The sequence below is a fragment of the Vicia villosa genome, linkage group LG3, assembly GCF_029867415.1.
Source record: "Vicia villosa cultivar HV-30 ecotype Madison, WI linkage group LG3, Vvil1.0, whole genome shotgun sequence".
Classification (NCBI taxonomy): domain Eukaryota; kingdom Viridiplantae; phylum Streptophyta; class Magnoliopsida; order Fabales; family Fabaceae; genus Vicia; species Vicia villosa.
The window spans coordinates 52,727,979-52,753,595 of NC_081182.1; positions in this window are offsets into that span (position 1 = coordinate 52,727,979).

Here is a 25,617-nt window from a genome sequence, read left to right on the forward strand (position 1 = left end):
AGAAGATACCCGAGCCAGCCTACTCCTAGATCCAGATGAGGAGGTACCCTCGCCCATCTCCACGGGAACTCGCACACGTCGTCCCCGGCCCTGCCCCCGGCCCTGTGTCGACGCCAGCTGCGCCGCCGCCCGCTCGCGTCTAGCTGACGCAGTCTGGATCTCTCTACCCTGTCTGATGCGTGCTGGTTGGTTGCCTGACATGTTCCTGTAAACATTTGAAATCGATTAATATGCGAGACAACAAAAAAAACTAAAAAAAATTGCACTTCTGATACAGTTCAGAAGTTAATTTCCGAAACTGGGAATGAAGGTGTTTTCGGAAATGAACTTCCGAAACACCCCTGCGTAGAAGTTCTCTGCAACCTCCAATGGCAGACCCCAAAATCCTAAATCAAACCTATGTCTACACATTCTAAACATCCTAAATATCACTACAAACCTAACCTAATACATTTTTTGCTATTTGTAAACACCCTAATATAAATTTTAATCATAGATCTTAAAATCAAAATGCTTACCGATTGAATAGATTAGATGACTTTTGAATGTAGTAGAACAAGTAGATGGAGCCTTTGATGTAGCTTGGAAGTGGTTTGCAGAAAAATCTCTTTGGGGTTGAGTTTGCAGAAGGTTAGGGTAAATGAATTGGGGGAGGGGGGCTGTTTTGCTTAATCTGCAAAACGCACAGTATTTCGAAAATGAACTTCCGAAATGCTGTTTTTGGAAATAAACTTCCGAAATAAGACAATTTTTTCAAAAAAAAAAGCGCTTTCGGAGATGCATCTCCGAAAACACCTTTTTCTTGCATTTCGAAAATGCATTTCCGAAGTCAGGGGTAGTTTGGGTTTTTCACCAGAGGTAAACTAGAAGGTTGGTAGGTGGCCAAAGAAATTTTCAAAATTTAATCAAAATCTCGTGTTGATGTCGACTTTGGTACGGAATCTTTTAAATGCGTAGAAGAATACACTGTTATGAGTCAAATAAAAGAAGAAGAATGTTCTTTTTTATATTACCTGTCAATTACATAGGAAAAGAAAGGAAAAAAAAGAAAGAAAGAAAGAAATACCAATAATTGAATAAAATAAAGAATTTATTTATAACTAAGCATCATCGTACTATCATCCTATATATACCAAAAAAAAAAAAACAGAGAAACCCAGAAAGTGGAAGAAGAACAATCCCCATTGTACAAAAACAACCTAGCTATAAAAAATAAACAATTGTTTAAACTAGCTAGCTTCATAAATTTGAATCAGTTACAAATTTCTTCTCAAGTGACTATTATTACCACCACGCAGCAAGAACAACACATACGGAAGATTCTCATGATTCCCTTCAACACCATTACCTTGTTGATGACTTCGATGCTCACGATGTTTCGTCACAACATGTTCCGGTAAAACCTGTTCCCGACATAACGGACATGTAGCCAAATAATCTTGCAACCATTTATCCAAACAATCCTTATGAAACGCATGTTTGCATTTCAAGCTTCTTACTTTCTCTCCTTCCTCGAAATCGCATAAGCACACACTACAATCCACGTTTAATAATAATGGCTTATTATTATTATTGGACTTTTTCGTGTAGCGAATTGTTGGATTCTTCTCTTCGATGAATTTAAGGTATCGACGCGTTGTGATTGCTTGTGTGTTTGAATTTGATGATGTTAGTTTCCAAATGAGGATTATGAATTCTACTAATATGTGTATTAGTAAGACTGCAATTTTGTTGCAAATCTTTTGAAAGATGGTAGAGATATCGATTTTCATGGTGGATGGTAGCTGTGCTTAAAATGAGAGATAGATACCAAATTCTTATCTAACAAGTAACGTTGGTTCCACCTAATGTACTCTTTGCCTAACTTTGTATTTGTACATTGTTATTTATATGTACAATTGTACTAGTAGTAGACGGAAAACTAAAGAAAATTGTGTTTTGTTTGTTTTTGTCTTGGCTGCGTCAATGCACAACAACTGTAGTTTGCGTTGATTTCTATGGTTACGGAATCATGTTTCGTGCTATTTAACTTTTACGCTTATGTGATTTATGAAATGCACGTTTTATAAAACTGTGAATTTTAATATTAAAAATGTAAAATTTTAAAATCCATGTAGGATTATTATAAAATTATGTTAAAGAAGTGGGTATAGTTAATTGTTTAAACAAGATGGCTTTTAATCTAAATAGAGAAATATGCAATGTATTATAGTGTAGTCAGTCAAAGGAAGTAGACGGAGTTCAGTTTTGGTGGGACACTGCAGTCAGTGTAACGAACTTTGACTGGGAAAAGCGAAACTTACGCTCATCTTCCTCTGCAGGCTAGTTATCTTTCGCTTTAACCTAGTACTTTTAGATCCGTGACATACACGAAAGTTAATTTATATGATATCAAAGCGGTGTTGTGAATTTGGAATGCTATTAACAATAGGAAAAGTAGGAGGACAGCCTTGTATAATTGGTTGCATTCATCTCTAAAATTTTCGAAGTGTTAGTTTTTGTTTGTAATAGGTTTGAATACCCCTTATACTTATTGATTAATTAATTTTGCTTATAATTTTTTTTAATAATAATTATATATAAAATTGTACTCAAATCACCCTATTAATAAACAACATCAACTAAAGGATGATACTTAGGGGTGATAAAATGGGTCAGCTACCTTGCTTTAAGCCCGCCAAAAAATATTGCATCTATTCATAAATAAACATATAAAATAAAACTATCAAGAATTATAATTGCTAAAATTAACTAAAAAAGGGGCTTAAGGCAGGACGATGTCAACGAATAGGGGATGTAGGCTTTTGCAGGCACCGGGCTTTGGTGGGACGAGCTTTAGCGGATGGCGAATTTTGACGGAGCGGACTTTGGTGGACGGTGAGCTCAAAATCTCAACCCAACCCACCATTTTTGGTGGTGCGGGGGCTGGAGCGGCTTGCCAGACCTGTTTTGCTACCCCTAATCATACCAATTATGGAAAGAAATCATAAGATCAACAGCTAAATTTCTACTCATGAATACACGCCATTTCGAGTGCACTCAAGTACTTTATAATTTGTGTCATACTCTAGCTAGTCACGTCACTATACATGTCACAAAAGGGTGACTAATCGTTAAATGCACCTATTTCCCTTTACTTTTGTTTTTCAAAGCTGATTCTAGCGTTTCAATTTCATTTCACATCAAACCACATCATGGAGGTCGGTCAATGTCACTTACGGCTTCCTCTGGCTCGTTTTATGCTCACGCAAAGTGTAAAATCAGTTCACACGGTAAGAGCAGGATAGAATATTTGATCTTCATTTTCACAACACTCATCTTGAATCTTGAATTGACTTGGGCGTTGGAGTGCTAACCATGCAAGTTGACCATGTGCCACCGTAAAGAATATGAGAGTCATCGTTCAAGATTATTAGTTTTCCAACTGCATTCATTTCTGATTCCTGAATGGAACAATTCTAAGCCATCTTTCAAGACACTACAAGAAAACCTCTCCCTAGCCACATAAAGTTGTGACGTGATTATCACGTGCCTAAAAAAGGTAGTTGCGACGTGATATTCACGTCACTACTGTTTTTTAATAAAATAATGAAGATAAAGTTAACATGGTGGGAGTCAGACTTTTTTTTTTAAAAAAATTTTTCGACGTGGCAATCACGTCGCTACCATAAAATTAATATAAAAAGTAAAAACGCTCTAACGTTCAAATGGAGGGATTTTTGAAATTTTGAAAAATTCAGTTGTGACGTGGTATTCACGTCGCAACATTTTAGAGGGAAAAATTCTAACCCAGACTTGACTTGGTTCAGAGCTTGTGCAGTCAAGACATTAAAGTTTTTGACCGTTGGATAAGTTGCGACGTGAATCACATGTGGCAAAGTTGCGGCGCAAAATTCGCGTCGCTACGTGGCTTATATATCTTCCCCAAAATCTTGTTTCCTAGATTACTTTTTTCTCAGATTTTTTAATTCCCTCTTCTTCTTTCCTTTATTATAAAGTTTTTATTTTTATTTCTTATTTTATTCATATATAATTTTTTAAAAACAGAATTAGTAAGAAAAAATAGAATTATAAATAAAATATTATTAAAAACAAAATATATTATAGATATTTTTAAAGATAAAATTAAAATTTTTAAACAAAATATATATTAAATGAGAATATATTATATTATATATGTATATTTAAAATAAAATTAAATATGATAGAATTTTATTATATATTTATTAAAAGAATAATAAGTTTGTTAATAGCAAAATAGTGTAAAGTATTATTTTTTAAACATAATATTTTTTTAGAAAAGTTATTATATGTTTATTATATTTTGTTTTAAAAAAATGATATAGTAGTGTTTTGTTTAAAAAATATTTATTATAGTGTGAAGTATTATTTTGATTTTAAAAAAGGAATATAGTATTATTTTGTTTTAAAAAAAGATATTGTAGTATTATTGTGTGAAGTAGTGTTATTTCGTTTAAAAAATGTTTATTATATGTTTATTATATATATATATATATATATATATATATATATATATATATATATATATATATATATATATATATATATATATATAGTTTTAAAATAATTATAAAATTTATTTATAGTTAATATAGTTAAATGTTTAATTATAGTTACTAAAAAGACAATGATTGGATATATGTGCAGTATGGAACATTAATATTAGTATTATCGTAGTTGGATGTACGATAGATTGTATCCAAGAAGACGTGCACTTAAACCCAATTTTATAGAAGAAGTTAATGGGTTTATCACGTGGGCATTTGCTCGGGAATGTTGTTGAAGCGAAGGAGGAGTTAGGTGTCATTGTCTAAAATTTGGATGTAAACCTATAATTAGTGACCCAGAGGAAATTGTCAGTCATTTGTATAGAAGGAGTTTCATGAGAAATTATTGGGTTGGACGTTTAATGGTGAAAAACTGTCGAGTAACGTACTAGAGACTAGCGATACGCATGCTTCAAGTAGTCGACCGCCTATGGAGTATGAGAAAAAATTTATTCTGAACGGTGACATGGTTGATGATGCTTTTGGTGTGAACGTGACCTATGATCAACCTGAAGATTTTGATGGCAAAAAATTGTCGAATGAGAAAGCGCAAAGATTTTATCAGTTGCTAAGTTGCTGAATGAGATGAATATGCCGTTGTTTGAGGGGTCGTCCGACTCAAAGTTATCAATGTGTGTGAGATTATTGGCCGCTAAGTCAAATTGGAATGTTCTTGATCAGTGTTTGAAATTCTGCGTAAAAATAATGTTGGACTCAACTGCAATGAAAGACAACTTGCCTACAACTTTTTATGATGCAAAGAAGTTGGCGTCGAAGTTGGGTTTAAGAGTAATAAAGATTGATTGTAGCATTAATGGTTGCATGTTGTTTTATGACAATGATTTTGGTACTCAAGATGGATCATTGGAGGAATGTAAGTTTTGTATGAGTTCAAGATATAAAGTTCGCAGTAGAGCCATTAACAATAATCAAGATCGTGTAGCAGTAAAATCCATATTTTATCTTCCGATAATACCAAGGTTAAAAAAAATGTTTGCTTCAATGCACAGTGCAAGTCAAATGACATGACATCATACAAACAAAACAAGTCCAGACATAGCGAAAATGGAGGTCATGGCGAAGAGACAATCTCATATGGCGGCGCGAATGCGGCAATTTATGAAATGGTTTGGTAGAAATCAAAACGTGGGTGGTTATGCGCCGACGGATCAGGAGAACAAAAATGATGATGACTTTCCCGACCTATACTGATCGTTGATTTAATTTAATTTTTATTTTGTTGTTACTTTTAATTTTGAATTTGTGTAAGATATTAATTAATTTATAATTACATTATATTTAGTAATATTTGATTTATAATTTTAGTTCATTAATTTTATAATATTTTAGTTTATTAATTCATATATTTATTTTATTAATTTAATTTATATATTTTAGTATATTTAATTTATTAATTTAATTTATCTATTTTATTTAGTTTATTAATTTAATTTATATATACAATTTATTAATTAGTTTTAAAATTTATTTAAAAAATAAAAGGAATTAGTGACGCGATTTACATGTCACTAATTAGTGATATTGAAATCACGTCTCTGTGATGTGATATTCATGTCACTAATTAATGAAATGAAAATCACGTCACTATTTAATTGTCACCCACTCTCCTGCGGCATAATTAGTCTCGTTGCAAATATCAGTTTGTGACGTGTTTTTGTTTGTTGTGGCGTGAGATTTACGTCACTAATGAGTTTCTTTTTGGTAGTGAGATTTCTAATTTTTTAACTGCATTTATTTTTGGGTTTTTAACGGAACATATATATATTAAATAATAAAATAAAAAAAATAAAGAGAAAAAGTGAATTTGTTGATATTAAAAATGTTGCAACATTGTGTATTTTTTAGAAATGAAAAAATATGGGTATGAAATAACTTAAAAATATGTAGGTAAAGTCCAAGAATGTTCAATCATTTAAGATTTGGAATTTTTTCAACAAAGTTTTGATGATTCCTACTGCAAAAAGGTTTTCATTTGGTGCTTATCACAATACTTGCGTTAAAGACCTTTGCACCATTGGCTTTATTATTAAAAAAAACCATTGGCTTTATGATTTTGAATAAAACTTACAATAATAGATTTTACTTTTTCTTCATTACTTTGTCTCCTATCATTTCGGCTGGCTAGATATTTAATAACAGTTTTTTTTCCTATTGATATTTTAGTATTGCGAGAGGGTTTGGTTAGCAAAATTATCCTTATCACCAGGTCAGGCCACTTGGTGTAAACTTCTCTTTGTTTATATATATATATATATATATATATCAGCTTCTTCTTAGTTATTTGTAAAAAAATAATAGTTTGACGTAACTTCATATTCTCTCTATTTTTATAACTTCTTAATTCTTATATGTGATTGAACACGTGTCAGAATAAATAACTCATAAATAATTCCGGAATTAGAAAAGTGAAATTGTTTGAACTTAATGTTGATTTTCTTTCACACGTTCAATCATTTCCAAAAACAATGGTTTTTTTATATTTATAAATTTCTAAGTTAGGAAACATAAAAGTAAAGAAATATTCTTAAAAATATAAAAGTAGACTTAATATTATATTCATAAAGTTAATGATAATATCTTTCTTAGAAGAGTAATTAAAAGTCAACCAAGCACTTGGGTTCCAGTGGTAAAAGAGTTTCTGCTAAAGACGTAATCCCGAGAATATCGGATTCAATTCCTAGGTGGGAACAATGTTTGACCAATGCCCATACCTCTCAGCACAAGCTTTGAAATCACAAATGAAATTAAAACAAATTTGTAACAAAATGAAACACACTCTCTTCTTTTCCTTCTTCAGTCTGCTCTTATCATATCCTAATTTTGCTCATCCCTCTATTCATATCATTAAGTCTAGTTGTCTTAGGTTTTCTCTGTTTAATCCATTGCATCTACTTTTATTTGTGAAATCATCTACATTATGTGGTCAGTGGCTTTCATCACCCATTTCATACATTGTTCTTAGTTCAATTGTTGTTCTCATTTTAAGAGACAAGTGACATGTGGTAATCTTGAATTTGGTTTGAATGTAGTTTGCTAGAATGGCTTAGGGTTGGAGTGAAACCAAATTTTTGCACAAACAAGTTGAATTTCAAAGGAAAAATCATGGCATCCTTACATGTTTACATATGATCACTTTTGAAATCATCACTTTTCATTAGAAAATCCCTTTGAATTTAGAAGAAAAATTAGTTACTTTTGAGATTTGTTTCTTTTTCTTCAGAACGTCAAATGGGACTACACATGATTATCATTTGATTTTGTTATTCCATTAGAAAGCACGTGGAACTTAAAGCTAATTTTGTTCATATTTGGATTTGGATTTCAAAGTAATCTTTGTTTCTTCCATCATGCACAATTATCCAAACAAAGGGACACTTGAACCAAATTTTGAATGTTTGAACATGAGGCCATTAGTCCTCATATATATCTACAAATCAAGAGAAACAAGCATTTCTTAAAGTACATCAACCATAAGATTTGAAACTTTTGGAATGGAGATTTACATTTTGGTTTACATTAACATATACATTACAATTAAATCATATATTTACATGACATTTGTTCTGAACTAGCCCTACGACTAGAAATGGCCCAATCCATTTTCGCTCCAGAACAGCCCAATGATCTTGGCCTAATCACCTAAAAGCAAAAAGAATATCACCTCCCCTGTCTGTCGTCGAGCTTTCTCATTCTTCCAGGCCGAGGATGACTCACTGCAGTCTCGAGCGACCCTGCCAGCCTTTGCACCTATGATCAGATATCCTGCTCCCCGACCACTGCCAGGTGGACGTTCCTGCTGACCAGGAAACACTTCCGCTCGACTACCAGTCAGTTCCGAGCAAACTCCCAGGATTCCTATGTTTACTCCTAGAATCTTGGCAGTCACGCGTTTTGGACTTAGATCCACAATCCAGCTCGAAACGTGGACCAATGGCCAAGCGCTGGGAGGACAATATAAAAACCCTCTCATTTGAGAGGGTTAGGTAACACAATTTTAAACCCTTGAAACACTACGACGTATATGTTCTCCTACTTACTTGCTCGTCGGAGTGACTTGCAGGTACACCCCTCCTGGTTTTCATCAGCACCGTGGAGACGTCTTTGACACACCTTTAGGTTCTGATCAACCGGTAAGATCAACATCCATGCATTTGTATTCAAGTTACATAAATTTACACACATTTTCATTACTTGAATCATAAGAAAACCTAATTCTAAGCTACAGGGTGAGTTCAAATTGAAGGTTCCCTAAATGTTATATTCCTTTACTAGTTACCCCAACTTTTCATTCATTCTCATGCCAAGCCATTCCTCTTGCACAACATCCATGAAACCGGTCTTCAATCACATACATCATCTCCAAGCCAAGCTCACTCATAAGAATGATCCTGTAAAAGCCCAATAACATTATGTTTCCATTAAATCAGTTAACAAAAAAGAAGGGAAAATGAACTTCAGTTAAGCAATTCATCTTTTATTTCCAAATACTAAGCATTACAAGAGCAAATTCAATCAACCAAATGTTTCACATACAAACAAGTGCAGGCCCATACTTCTAACTATTATTGGAACCTTAAGGTTGATTGTAAAAATCAACATGAATTAAGTTAGAGCATAACAGTTGGGACCACTTTCTTTTCCTTTTATAGAAATCCTTAAATTCCACTTTGATTCTCTAAAAAACAACTTGTAACAAACTCTCAAAACACACTAACATATCTCAACATTTTATATGAAAATCTCATACAATACTACAAAACGCGCATACAACAACGGTAAAGTCACCACGGTTCTTCCCAAAACAGTGGTGACACTTCTAAACTCAAGTGCTAACATATTATTTTTATTTTTTAATTAAAAATTTTAAACATATAATTCCGGTTACTTCCGTAACCGTACCAATGCAAGAAGGGATAAAATAAAGGAAAGCTATTTTGGAGATGTCCATTTTGAAGGAGTGATTAAACATGTAGTTTATTCATATGGGATGATGATATGGTAGAAAAATGGGGAAATGAAGATGAGAGCGTTATGAAGTCAGAGTTGAAAGGTATGGGCTATTTGAAGAACAAACTGAAATCAAAGAAATTTTATGGAAATTTGAAGATGTTATGTTTTGTTATCTCCTTTATGTTTAATATTTACTTTCTTATGAAATGTAATAGTTGAAGATGTTATATATGTTTAGGGTTTGAATTGCACTGTTCATGTTGAAACTGCAGATGCAGTGAACATGACATGAATGCAACTAACAGACGGTTTTTTACGAATAAGTTCATTGCAAACTGTTGAATTTTCAATTATAATTATCGTTCAAGCTGTTTGTTATTATATTAGTTTATAGTTTAAGATGATAGTTTAAGTTGTTAGTTTAAGTTGATAGCTTAAGAGAGTGATAAAGCCCTTAAGTTAAGAAGATAGATTAAAATTTCATTACATAAAATTTCATTTTAGAAGGCCTTAATACTCAAATCTAAATCCTCTGGCTAAGAGGAAGTTTGACTAATCATGGGCTGCCTCATCCTCATTATTAGAGTAAAAAAAAATCACCTGTCTTCTCAACATTCTTCTTCTTCTGACTATTAAGAGTGAATTTCCTTTCGCATTAGTGTCAAAATAACTTTTAAATTCTAAAAACCAAACTTGAAACCGCCCATTTGTTACTTTTTGAACTTGCACGATTATTGTTTTGTTAAATAGCAGTCCCTGTGGATACGATCTTATTTTATTTCTTTGACACTATCGGTACACTTGCCAAGAAGTCATTAGAAAAAACATGTACCATTCTATAAACCATGGAAACAAAGTTTGTGGATCTTGCTGACGCATGTCAAGAAGTTGAATGGTTTGGGGACCTTATGTTAAAAGTTCCATTGAATAAAGACAATGTTTCAAAGGTGTTGATACATTGTGATAGTCAAGCCATTATAGATAGAGTATACAACAAAGTGTATCATAGAAATTTTAGGCACATAAGTCTTAGACATTCGTTCGTGATAAAATTGACTAAGGATGAAATTATTTCACTCACATATTTACTTTCAAACTATAATTTAGCTGATCTATTTACTAAACCACTAGTCAGAGACTACCTTGAGAGGAACGGGATTGAAACTCCTTGAGTAAGAGTTTCAAAAACGATAGAAACCCAATCTAACATTAAGAAAACACTAACCTTAGATTCAATGGGTAGCAACAAACTATTGAATTGGATGTTTGTGCCACATTATGTAATAATGTTGACTATTGCATTTTGATAGTTGAGTTTTTTAAAATTATTAATAAATTTAAATATTGAGAATATGTATCTCAAGTAAAGTAGATACAATATGAACTTCCCTTATGCAAATTTTGAGATGGTTCTGTCTCAAAATAAGAGTTGGAGTTTCTCTCACAATAAATTTCTGAGAAAGGAAAAGCACTTGACTATAAATAGTGTTACACGAGAGGTGTAAACGAAGAACCATTAAAAAGTGTGTGTAAGGTAACACCGATCTAATCATAAAGAATAACAAGTTTAAAGATTTACTACCTAAAATTTTGATTAGATTTTGTGTTGTCTTTACTAATGAAATTCTATTCTTTGGATGACAAGATGTTAGACACAAGTTGGAACAATGTGTATGACATGTTAAATGCGTAACAAACATAATAAACTAAAATATAAATAACACAGGAAATGGTAACACATTTCGGTGAAAAATCACCTATGTCTAGAGGACGTTGACCAAATGAAAGAAAATTCACTCTTAATAGTCAGAAGTACAAATTGACATGATTTAAACTCACCTAGTTCATGCCTTGTTTCCTAATACTTCCCATGAATTTCTATTCAGGACTCCCTTTTAAAGGAACTTTACTCCTAATAGTCTGAAGTATAATTGGTCTTATCTGACTCACTTCGTTCAGTACCGCTTTCCTAATAATACCTGTGAAGATTTGATCAACATTCTTCCTAAATATGAAACACCTTTCACTTTCACTCGAGCACGCTCCTAAGTGTTTATTTAGTTACAAAGATGAAAGATAAACTCTAATACAATTTAAAACTCTATTCGACTAAATTAGTATTAATGCCCAAAAATAGAGCGTATACAAACTACAAATACAAGACTCAACTAAAACTCTCATACAAAATGGATATTTTCTCTTGAAGTCTAGGTCTTCATAAAGGAGATAGCCTCCTTATATACTAACAAAAGTTCATTTAGAAATCCCATTAAGATTTGGAGTTAAAAGTGGTTGAAGCTCCAAAAAGTGCATGATATCAATATTTAATGATGTTGATTGCCAATCTTGACGGACCAAATATGAATATCTGGATTATAGCAACTTCATTCTTGTTTAGTTATATTCGGATTAAACATTCCCAAAAACGCACATAATCAATCAAATCTTTATTATGATGATTGAGATACTTGATTAATATAAATCTTGAACAAATTTGAACACCACGAAATATCTTGCTAAAACATAATTAAGATAAATTTTTTCCAAATCCAACACATGCTAACACATTTATATCTCTGATTAGACAAAAAAAGGAAGCAAAATTCAAAAGAACAATATAATCTTTAATCAACCATGTGCGCCAGGCAAGTAATCTGAGAGATGATGTCAAGCAACATGTCTGACATCTTGTTTAACATGGTATTTTTCAAGAGTCTTCACAATGCCAATTCTGGATCTTCATTAAAACCAATCCAATACTATATTTACTTGATATAAATAAGAACTTAAAACTCTGAAGTAGAGGATTCCGAAAGAAATTGCTTCCAAAACATAAATGCATTATAAATCATCTTTAATAGAGATTGTCGATCTTCTCATTAAGTGAACATCCAAATCTTGTAATTAAAATAAATCCAATTAAATCTCTTCATGCAATATTATCAAATCTTTCATCAATATCTTTGCAAATCAACTTCAGCAAAATCTTAGATAAAACAAAACTCAACCAAAGGGTCACAATACTTAGCAAAGAGTTGTAACATCATGAATAAAGATATCACATCTACAAAATTAAAGAGGGGCTAAGAAAAATCTCAAATTAAACAGAGTTTATATTTAAACTAAAAATCTAATTATAAGAAAAAACTTACTTGGTCATTTTGCACAATATTGTCAAATCCATTACAATATAAGTTATCAACAAATTTATAATGGAAACAAATTAATAATGGAGAAATTATACTCAGAGGTTTATCAAAATAGCATATACATCTCCTCTAGTTTTAAATTATGCATTAATCTCTCTTAAGATTATTAAATCCACACTAACATCTCTCTAATTTTTAGTTACGTGGTAGAAAATCATAGATATAGATGATATTTGTCTTCAATTTTTGTCAATTACAAAAATATTTTGTTGGTATAACTGAATTTAAGGAAGATTAATGCATGTTGTAAGATTATTTATAGTGTCAGTATCATTTTAATCGATTTTCATAAGTGGTCAGTGTAATTTTCCCATTAATAATTTAACGAGACTTTCAGAAGTGGTGAGTGTAATTTTCCCATTATTAATTTAACGAACAGCCAGTGGTAACCAATATAGTATGGTTAATTGTGCAACCTGCCACTCCTTCCTTCCACTGAATGAATCAAAGCTGACTTGTCATCTTAGTGTCACTAACGATTTATATAATGTTGAGATAGCATTTTACTTTAATTAACCATTCATTAATCAAGCCCACTTAACTGATTTTATATTTGTATTAACATCCACTTCCTCTGTGTTCTAACCGACCACAATATTAATGTATATATTTGTGTGGTGTGCATGTGTTTGTGTATATAATACATACTATACTTAGTTAACGGTTAAAACACATAAGATGGTTCAACCACAAACCAAATTTTAATTTCCATAATACATGGCACTATGACAACATGGCGTTCTATTTTGTATTTTATTTTTGGTTCAATTAATTAAATATATAAACACCAATGCATAGTTGTAAAGCAAAACCACAAACCATAACAACATTAATTAACGTGACTGTTTGTTCCTCATACTGATTACTTCCAATTCCAACTCCTATAAATTCCATCTTCAGGAACACTAGTTTGGCAGAACATTTCATAATATAGTTTACATCAGTCTAAGTAATTACTATAATTTATTCGTAGTCAAATATATAAAAATTATAACATGTCTTCAATTGGTGCACGTTCAGCTGAAATTTTTGTTATGCAGAAGAGGCAGAAAGAAAAGATGAAAAAGTTGGAAGAGGAAAGAGTAAGAAGAGACGAGGTCATGAATAGTAATGATCAAAACAGTAAGGTGAATGCAAATTCTAGTTCTAGTAGTATTGGTAAGAACAAAGTGCATCCAGGAGTTGCACCAAATTCAGCAAAATATGGATTTTAACTAATTTGAGATAACAAAGTTAAAGGCCTCTCACGAAAAATTACAGTTTCTAGTTTTTATAGTATATTTGTCTATATCTGTTTTGTATGGTGATGTTTAAATGTTTGTTTGTATAATAAAGCTTGTTTAGTTACTATGGTTGTGAAAAAAATACTGGCATTTATGGTGGGGATCTCAGTCAGTAGCACTTGTAGGTATTTCAAATTTGAATAAGTGTACTTCAAAAGAATAAATAGGACTTTAGTAAATTTGAATCGGTATTTGCAGTAATAACACATTTAATTTATTTAACTTAATAATTTAATAAATGATACATTTATTTAAAAATATTGCATTAATTTTTAATTAATTAAAAATAAGGTCATAAATTTGTAAGTAAAATTAAGGCTAAATATCCTTTTTCGTCCCTTATCTTTGACTCGGGGTCCAGTTTGGTCCTTTAACGTTTAAAAAGACCGATTTGATCCCTTATGTCTTCCCACAACATCACGTTAGTCCTTTCCGTCGCCACGTTAGTCATTTCCGTCAAGTCTGATAGTCAAAGTCAAAATAAAGGCCCACTTGCATACATCTGGCGCTGATGTGGCGACTTATTAATCAAAAACCCAGATTTGTTTAACGTTCATGTCCTTGTCCAAAAATTCTTTCAACACTCATACCATTTTCCAGAAACTCATCCCATTTTAATTTTTTTTTTAACTCAATCTTCAAAGTAATGCAACATAAAAGCAACCTCATTTTTACCGAGAAAAAAATATAGCAATGCTTGTTAGATGATAAACTATGTCCAATATTTACAATAATTACCAAATTTTAAAAAATTAACGAAATCAAAGACAACACTTATAAACGAAATCAAACGCCGGATCCGACAACGACGGACATTTATCCCAGTTATCTCCCTCTCCAAATCTATTAAAATTCAAATTATCTCCACCGCATCCACCGTCAAACCCTCCATTTCCACCTCCAAAAACACCGTCACCGATGAAGAATAACCCCTCCCATCTAGAATCATCGCCTGGGTTTTTATTTGGAATATCAATTTCAAAAGACTTCATTATTATTCATTTGGAATGAGATGTCAGATCTGGGGTTTGATAGAAAGCTTCACTGGAAAAAATTCGAATACCAGATTTGGGTTAAAATAAAACAGAGATTCAGGAACTATGTGGAATCTTTTATTTATCTTCTCAGGTGATACAGTGGAAATAATGTGTCTTGCCTTACCAAAATTAAAGTATGTTTCTTTTCATTCACCTTGTCTCCACTGATTCTGATAAATTTATTGAATTTTGTACACCTAATTTCAGATCTGGGTTGTTTGAATTTTGTTTAAAAGAGGGTGATGAAGAAAGCAGAGTAAGGAATATGAGTGTCCATTATTTGGTATTTTAGTGTTTTTGATTTAAACCAAGAAGATAAACATTGTTTTCAAAAATCCAGAACTCTTATTTTAGCGACAGATTTTCCATCACAAAAGCTTAGTGCTACATGTCGTTTGCCACCTCAGCAAAATAATTGACGCTGTTACTAACATTTGGACGGAAGGATCAACTTGATCCAGTTTGCAGAGTTAAAGGATCAAGATGGTCTTTTTAAAAGTTAAAGGACCAAACTGGACCCCGAGTCAAAGATAAGGGACGAAAAAGGGTATTTAGCCTAAAATTAAAAATAGAGTGAAGACCCATTTTGGTCTCTCACAAAAATTATACAATTCAAATTAGTCCCTCATATAAAAAAGGTCTGATTTAATCCCTTACAAAATTTAACCCGACCTTATTAGTCCTTCTATTAATATTTTTTTGAAACCGGTGCTTATTTTTCATTTTTTAAATACTAAACTAATTTTTATTTTTAATTTCATTTTCAATCAATTATGATTTAATAATCTCCAAAAAATCAAAATTATTTTTTATAAGAAATTGAAGCCAAGACTTTTAAAAAATATCTTAAATCTTTACCGCTAGGCCAATATGCATGACAAATAATTTCCAAGATTTTTAATAATATTAAATAATTCTGACTTTAAAATAAAAATTATAAAATTTGTACCAATGAGGTATCGAACCTAAATCCAATAAATGAAAATCATTTTACAACTAAACAAATCAATTTCTATGATTAATATTCTTAATAATAAATATTTAACTTAATAATTTAGAACAAACATTTAATTATTTCAAATAACACACAAATAAATATTTACTAATTTCAAATAATACACCAATTTAAAAATAAAATTTATAAAATATAAATTCTCAATATATTTAATCAATTAAAAATAAATTAAATTATATGTAATTGAAATTAAATAACACACAAGTAAATATTAACTTATTTCAAACTAATTTAAATTAAATATTAATTAAATAATTTAATAGTAATTAAATAAATTGTTAAAATATTTAATCAATTTGAATTAAATAAAAAAATAATTTTTAAAATTGTTTATTTAAATAAAATTAAATAGTGATCTTAATTCAATTAAATATTAATTTACTTATTTTATTTGTTAATTATATTTAGGATTTATATTTTATTAATTTTATTTTTAAATTTTTGTATTATTTAAAATTAGTAAATATTTATTTATTTGTTATTTGAAATAAGTAAATATTTTTGAATTATTAACTTAAGTATTCATTATTAAGAATATTAATAATAGAAATTAATATGTCTAGTTGTAAAGTGACTATTATTTAACTTGAACAGATCTGGATTTGAGATCTTATTGGTATAAATTTTAACTTTTTTGTTTTAAATTTAGAATTCTTTAATATTACTAAAATCATAGGAATTATTTGTCATGATCATGAATGTACATTGGACTAGTGGTAAAGACTTAAAATATTGGTTAAAGGTCCTCGGTTCAATTCCATATAATTTTCTTTGGATTTTTTTATATTATTATTTCAAATTTGTTTAAAAATAAAGTTATATTAGTTAAGGCCAACGTGACAGTCTAGTCGCAGCTTAAAAATATGAAAAAAATCGGTTTAAAAAAATATTAGCAGAAGGACTAATATGGTCCAATTAAATTTTATAAATGATTAAATGAGATTGTTTTTTTATAAAAGATTAATTTGAATTGTGTAATTTTTATGAGAGACCAAAATAAGTCTCCACTCTCAAAAATAAATCTGCAAATACAATTAATATAAGAAAATTTCTTTACCCACCTCCTAACCTTCTTGGTCACCTCTGGCGAATTTACGAAAATACCCCTTGTTTCGGAAGTTCATTTCCGAAAACGTACTTTTATTGAAAAAAAGGTGTTTTCGGAAATGAATCTCCTAAAAGGTGAATATTTTAATGAAAAATATTAATTTCGGAGATGCATCTCCGAAATAAAGTTAATTTTCAGAAAATTGGTGAATTCGGAAGTTCATCTCCGAATTCACCCCCCTTGGAGGAATTCCGAAATGCACTTCCGAAATAAGGTCTGGACAGAAGAAAAATAACAAACAAGAACGATTCGCTTTATTTAATCGGATGAAGATTACATCGATCACATTACATAAGATTAAAGTTACATATTGTTAAACACGGGTAGGTGAGGATGAGTCAACATTTTGATAACGTCGGCCCCCGATCTTTGAAGTTTCGCGTCCAACTCGATCGGACCCTTCGAAGAAAATCGGTCGAACGTTGTCCACAAAACGGTTTTATAATAAAACCGCTAAATCTTCGTCGTTATTGATCTCAAAATGTGTGAATTCAATGCCTCCCTTGTCGTTAAGCGATGGCGAGCGGTACTCGTGCTTGACAACCTTTCGATTTTCGGGATATTGCAATAGCGTGTGGAGCGACGTTATCAACTCCGCAAACGGAGTGTCGCGCGAGAAGCGAAATTGGAACGACATCGGGTAGCCGGTGGTGAAGTAGACGAATGCTAGGTAGGGGTAGGTTTGTGTCATTTGTGTTTCTAGGTGTGAAGAGGATGAAGACGAGTGTGTTATATTTATAGACTTATTGGAGTAATAATGGCCCAACAAACCTTATCTTGCATTCAGTGGATGTTTCGGAAATGAACTTCCGAAAATTGGAGGCAGACTAGTATATTTCGGAAGTTCATTTCTGAATTATGCAGAAACATACATAAATTTTGCATTTTGTTGATTGCTTAGTGTTTTGTGTAAAAAATACAAAAGGAATTCAAAATAGACATAAATTAGACAATGATGACATAAAACATACTTATATTATATATTTGTGCATAAAAAGTGGCATCTCATCAATGTAGACAATCGGTGATTTTTTGATCGGCGGTGTGCGAGGTGGCTTCGAAATACGGGCTCCTTTGTTACCACTACACTTGGACTTCGGTGTCGGTGAATCCCGGAATGATGCATCAACATGTTCAAAGTAGGAAGGAGATCATTTTGTTGATGTGTCTTCTTGTGTAACTTTGGACATTTTCGGTGCACTTTTCGTTTTAACCGGTTGAGATGGCGGTTTCAAATCGGTGGTCTCCGGAAATGCAATTTTTCGCAATTGTTCTTTTATGTGCATTTTCGTTGTGTCATCCGCTTTAGCAAACTTCTCCATTATCACTTCCAACTCGCCGGAGATGGTGATTTTGGAGTCATTTTCTTTCGGCGGGTCAAAATCATCAAAACGAAGTTTCTTCCAATGGTCGGCTACCTCATCCATGCGTATTGGTGAATTAAATTTCTTCTTTTTTGAAAGTATACAAGCACATGGAAGGCCGTATGTCTTTCTAATGGTACACTCACATTAAGAACTATTCGGCCTCGTGGTCTCCGACCGCTTCGCTTCATGAAACAAAAAATTCAAACCCGTTCGGGATATGTTGTAAATCAATTGGGAGAATAAAATTTGGCCCTTATACCGGTGTTCCATAACCGTCTTGCTCTGACCGAACGATGTTTGAATTTCATTGTGTTGATTTTCAAGCATTTGGTTCACGGTGTCCCATCCTCGGCACAAATCTCCCTTGCTATCACCCAACCACCTCTTGAAGACAGCATGTGCGGATTCAACTCGGTTAGTCGTGGTGCAACCAAGATGTCTAACTCGATCTGTCCAAGCGCACACGACTTTTTCTCTTACTTTGTCAAGAATGGTGGATTCGACGTAATGACAAAAAGTCTTAATGGAACCACACAAAGACCTAAAGTGTACCAATTTCTCGGTATACACCTCTTCGGAGTATGCATCTAAAATTTCCCTCCATGCCGCCATTATCCTCTCAACCACAACACCGGCTTTGATAACTTTACCGTTTTCATCCGGCCTATCTTTTGTCCCAACCGCGGGTTTCAACTTACTTCTCACGTTGCAAGTTATGTGATACCGAAAAAGTAACGCGGTCGATGTCGGGAAGACGGTATCAACCGCATTCATCAAAGCATTGTCCCGGTCGGTCACAATGACTTTTGGCATAACATTTTGATCAACCAAAAAAGACTTGCATATTCCCAAAGCCCATGTAAAGTTTTCTTCTTTTTCACACTCCAAAAAAGCAAGCCCGACCGAATAAGTCTTGTCCGTCGAGGTCACACCGACGATCTCTAGAAGAGGAAGCCTATACTTGTTTGTCTTGTACGTCGAATCCATGACAAGAACGGTTGGAAATGTGTTGAACAATTTGATACTTTCGGGATGAGTCCAAAAAATATCACGCACCGTAACTTTGTCCTCGGACGTTCGGAAGCTTGACACATATTTGTTATCGCCTAATAGTTTCAAAAGTTGTTGCATTTCCGACCGAGGGTCCATTTTCAAAACTTTGAGATTGTGTCGTTCATTGTAAACTTGCTTGATATTTGAAACGCTATCCGGTTTTTTACGCTTCAAATCGGCAAGTCTGTTGCGAGGCGTCACTTTGACTATCGTTAAATCCGAAATCACATTCTTCTCTTCGCGGGACAAACGACACGCCATTGGATGTGCGTGTAACTTGGAATCCAATGCATGATTATGAATTCCACAAATCATCAACCCTCCGAGTTGCCCGCAACTTAAACGGACACCCGCACTTTCTCGATCTCGTGTCTTCGTGTTTTAGCACCCGGTTTGATTGTGCATAACTCCCACCCCGTTCGCAATTCAAAACAATGAAATCTTTCTGTCTACTATTTCCATTGTCGGACCTTAAAATTAGAATTCCAAATCCAAGTTTACTAGCTTCGTTCCGAACCCAATCAATCAAATGCTCGCGACTACCGAAGCTCTGATCATTGGTAAATTGTTGCCGAACATCAACTGCATTGATCATAGCTCAAACGTCGATAACCGAATCATTATCAACATTGACAACTTCCGGAACTACTGCGTCATCGTCTTGCACAATGATAACCGAATCATTAGCATAATTGGCCAAAACTGTTTTTTTTAACTGCCAGGGCATATTTCGGAAGTTCATTTCCGAAATTTGTTAGGTAATATATTTCCGAAATGAACTTCTGAACTATCGCAGGTTTCATCAGAATTTTGTTGTATCAATGTAGTGAAATAGGGGATGAAATGGGAGATGTTTACCTCAAATTGTAGCTTTCTATGCTCCCTTTAACGTGATCAACGGTTTGAAACTTGATTTTGAGACGAAAAATGGATGGAGATTGATTGAGTTTTGGAGAGGGTTTAGAGAAGTTTTGGGGAAAAAAATGATGAAATAGTGAAGGAGGGAAAATTGTATATGCAGGAATATTTTCGGAAATGAACTTCCGAAATATTCACGGTTTTGAATTTTTTTTGACTTCGGAAATGCATCTCCGAAAACACCACTTTTTTGGTGTTTTTGGAGATTCATTTCCGAAAAGTATGAATATTCAAAAAAAAAAAATACTTCGGAGATGCAATCTTCGAAGCAGGAGTAATTTTGGGATTTCACTAGGGGTGACCCCCATAGGGAGGTGAGTAAAGAAAAAACCTTAATATAAACCCATAAAAGTATAATCATTGAGATCAAACCGAGAAAAAAAGCTCACTTATTATATATTCGTAAATAGTAAAAGAAATATAAATCATAATAAAATTGTTGAGATCCAACATAAGGAGACTTGTCATCAAAACCAATATCCTCTTATTTCTCTTTTTTTTTCTATCTCTCTCTCTCTCTCTAACAAAATAATTATATTAAATATTAGATTTAGTATATATTTTTTTATCCCTTATATCAATCTCAGAATTTATTTTGCTCCTAAGTATTCTTAATTTTTCAAAACATATCATATTAGTCCTTTTTATTTAATTAGCGATAAAAAATCATAATTAAATTGTTAAATTCTTTGTTAAGTCAACTATCAAGACTATCTTTGAATCATTATGTGCTACCTATGAAAGTAATCAGCAGGTGAAAGCAATTAAGGCCAATCTTCTGACTCACTAGTATGAACTCTTCAAAATGAAGGATGATGAAGATATTGAAATCATGTTCTCCATGTTTCAAGTACTTGTATCAGGCCTTCAGGTTTTGAACAAGAGTTATACTTCTGCAGATCATGTCAAGAAGATTATGAGGAGTCTTCATGTAAGATTCAAACCTAGCTAAAGTTAAATATATTCAAGAAGTTAAAGACCTAAACACCTTAAGTCATGAAATTATGATTAGAAACCTTCAGATCCATGAAATGGAACTGAATGGAGTCAATCCTGTGAAGTTGTCTAAATCACTAGCTCTAAAATCTGTTGCTAAGAAATCTAGTGGTAAAGTTTCTAGATCCTCAAGAGTCATAAAATCATAAGAAGCTTTTGATGAAAGAGTTTTTTATGATAACTCAGATGATAAAGAAATGCCATTTATCATTAAGAGATTTCGACATCTGACCAAAAGGAACAAGAGATTGTTTGGTAGAAGCAATGGCTTCAGAGGCTCAAGTTCCAAAGACAAAGAAGATAACCAAAAGATCTGCTACAACTGCAACAAGCCTGGTCACTTCAAAACTGATTGTCTTGATCTACTGAAGGACAAGTCAAATAAAGGAAGCTTCTAGAAGGACAACTTCAGAAAAAAATTCAAGAAGAGTCTCATGGCAACATGAGATGAACTTGATAATGAAGGAAGTTCTGAGAAAGATGAAGGAGAAGCAAATATGGCGTTGGTGGTTATCATATCATGTGATGTAGAATCTGAATCTTGTTGTGGTTCAGAATCAAACAAAGAAAATGAGGTATTTTCTAACTTATCTCATTCTGATCTTATTTCCTTTATTCAAGACCTCGTCATTTGATGCAAATACAAAGCAAGGCACAGGAAAATCTTAAAGAGATATCATGATCTTTTGAAAGAAGAATTAAAAAATGTCTCATGAAAAATTTGAATCTCTTGAAAAAAATCATATGACTATCTTAGATAAAGCTTCTGATAAACTTTATATGAGCATGAGGTAGCTCTTCAAAGCTTTATCATAACAAGTTTTGAAAAAATAAACTTGCTTCCATGATCTATGGAGTAAGTAAGAGTAAAGGAGAAGGTCTGGGTTATAATGGAGAATGCTTCAATATCCAACTTCTGAAAAAACCCTCAGATCCTTCTTCAAACAATGCTCAAATAGTGCTAAAATCTTATTGTGTGCATGATTCTGATAAGGGTAAGAATCTGACCCAGTCAGAACCTAAAATTACTGAGTTAAAAGATTTAAACAAATCTACACCTTAGACCTCAAGGTCGAGGATTTTGGAGTAGTCATTTCTCACAAATCAGTAATAAAAGGTTATGAACAAACAAAACCTATACTTCAAAATTCAAAAGTTTAAGTCAAAGGTTATGAAGAAACCATAACAAAGGTCCTATGGACCAGAGAATCTGAAGGGTTCTGAAAAAAATTTCAAGACTTATCCAAGACAAAACTTGTACATACCAAAAGTTTGAATTGAACCTAGGCATTACTATCACGAAAAATGCACAAAACAAGAAAAATCCTGTTATAACTAATAGAGGACCCATAAGAGTATGGGTACCTAGATCTCAAATTGTATTTGATGTAAATATGCCTAAGGGAAGGTACAAGTCTACAATTCTAATTCTAGGACAATGGTTTGCTATTAGATATAAAAGAAAGAATGCATACATTCTAAATCCCAACACAGAAAGAGAAAGAAAATATAGATTTTGGAAGAAGCCACAATGGACTAATTATGGCTATGAATTCTATTGATTCTTTTGTTTCTCCAGTTCATCCAGACAAGCATTGTTGGAACCAAATGGAATTTGAAAATAAAACTGGATGAACAAAAATAAGTGATCAACCAAATAAAATAGAATCTATATTTAGCAGTCTGGGTACATAATAGAAACTTCTAAAGAAGCTCATTTATAAAGACTGATTATCTTTGAGCAGCTCCTGCAAAATTCATGTTATCCGAACATTCAAGGAGGCTTGCAGAAAACGGGCATCAAAAGCTCCTTCATGAGGTATGCTATTTTATTTAACTTATCAGCTGCTAAGCCTGTTATATTATGCAAGTGTATGTTTGTGAGTAACACCAATCAGACTCTAGAAAAGGTTCACTTAATAGCTAAGGGAGTCTTGTAGCATCTGATAAGTTCAGCTGGTTGGATTATGTGTTACTACCATTGCTTAAGATTAAATAGAAAAAAGTTCACTTATGGAAACTATCAATTTATTGTTAAAAACTAACTATTTTAAAGCTAAGAAAAGGACAAGTAACTTGTTACTCTGTCTGCAATAAACATAGAATTCATCTAAACTGCTGACAATTACTCACGGCTACTCTATTTAATATATCAACAAAATAATTGTCAGTTATTAGTGTCATTTAGTGACACGTGTCTTACCATAAGATTCCACATGTATGATAACTGTCCTGCATGCTCAGTAGCTGGATGGGTAAGTCTTTTAGGGTTATGACAATAATCTCTTTTAGTTCTATATTTAGCCTCTGTGTTTATTATTTAAATATTGCCTTTGTCTTGTTAAACATTTTGTGTCTCACCATTTACACACACTACCCTACACGCCTTACTACACTTCTCTTTTCTTTGCAAAACCCTAGAAAAACCCCAAATTCCATCCATGGAATCTTCTTCAACCCCATCAATTCCAATTAATGTAGAATATGGGGATAGTCTTCAGGTTAAATCCAGGTCTTTAGTATTCAGAATAGATTATCTGAAGCTAATCATCGAACAAGTTGTGGATTTAGATAGTTTTGCAGCAAATGGGTATAAACTTAAGGAATTATTTGAAACACAAGGTTGGATGAATACTTTAACAGTCTGAATGGTCCAACTTATTCATTCTTAGTCAGAGATTTTTGGTTAGGGCTGAAGTCTATGATGAGTACTCTGCTATGGTTAAACAAATAAACACAGTAGAAAATGACGGAAGTTTAGCGGGCAAAACAAGACCAGAAATGGGTCTGAAGGAACTCAAGTGTACTGAGATTAGGTCAGCGGTTAATGGAGTCAACATCACTCTTACTCAGGAAAATATTTCTCAAGTAATGGGAATTAAAAATTCTGGAATTGTCAAATTCAACTCAACCCTTGGGTCGATGTTTGCCTCCAAAATTAAGGAACTTGTTTTTGAAATCAAGACTAACTATGGAAAGGTGAAAAACATGTATCTTGATTACAAGCTTTTGTTCAAGTTCATTATCATTTGTGTGATTCCAAGAGACAATAGTTCTGATCAAATCTCATGGGATCACAAGCATTTTATGTGGTTTCATGTAACAAGAAAACCCATCAATTTTGCTGCCTACATCTTTAATCATCTTTGTGAATCTATCTGATATTGTCAAAAACGTCATTAAAAGAGTGTTCCTTGTGCTCGATTGTTGTCTGAAATCTTTTATTAGTGCAGATTGATCGAAGTGATGATGGAATTCAAGACTGATGAAAATCTTGCACTACTAGAAAATTCGCTTTTAGCGACCAATTTAGAGACCGATATAATTTGGTCACGGTAGCAACCTAATTTAGCCACCAAAAATAAAATCCTTCATAAATGAGCCTGCGGTTTGACGTTTGTGGGCATGAAAGTAAGTTAGTGACTGATTTACAGACCAAAATTTAGTGACCGGTTTTTCGGTCTCCAATAGTGACCGATATTTAGTGACCGATTTTTTTGGTCTCCAAAAAAGTTTAGCTAACTCTTCACACATTTGGAGTTTCAATATATTAATTAATTTTAAAATAATGTCTGCTACCGAAAATTCGGTCCCTAATTAAAGCTTCAATTTTCTCCTAAGTTGTAATATATCTTTACTAATATTTTATTTCTTTCAACATTTTAATTTTGATGTCAAGTTTTCCACCTTTTATTTACTTTTAAAACAAAAATTGTGATTAATTAAATTTTATAAAACGTAAAAAAAAATATGTGTTGAGCTATTTTAATAAAATAATTAAGTAATTTTATTTATATTAATTATTTTAACTCTTTCCTTTTATCTTCAAATGACACACGGGGCCAAATTAATTTGAAAAAAATATGACACATTTGTATATTTATTGAAAAATATAAATATACTAAATATTGTTTTTACAACTTTTCAACGATGGAATGCTAAACTATGTACTTAGGTTGCTAAATTCAAAGTAACAATTATAATGTTTTTATTTATTAAAAAAACACACAAATAACTATAAAAAATGAAAACAATTTAACTATCTCCTTTTTCCTAAAAAATATGTCAACGTACAAAATCTTTATGAAAATA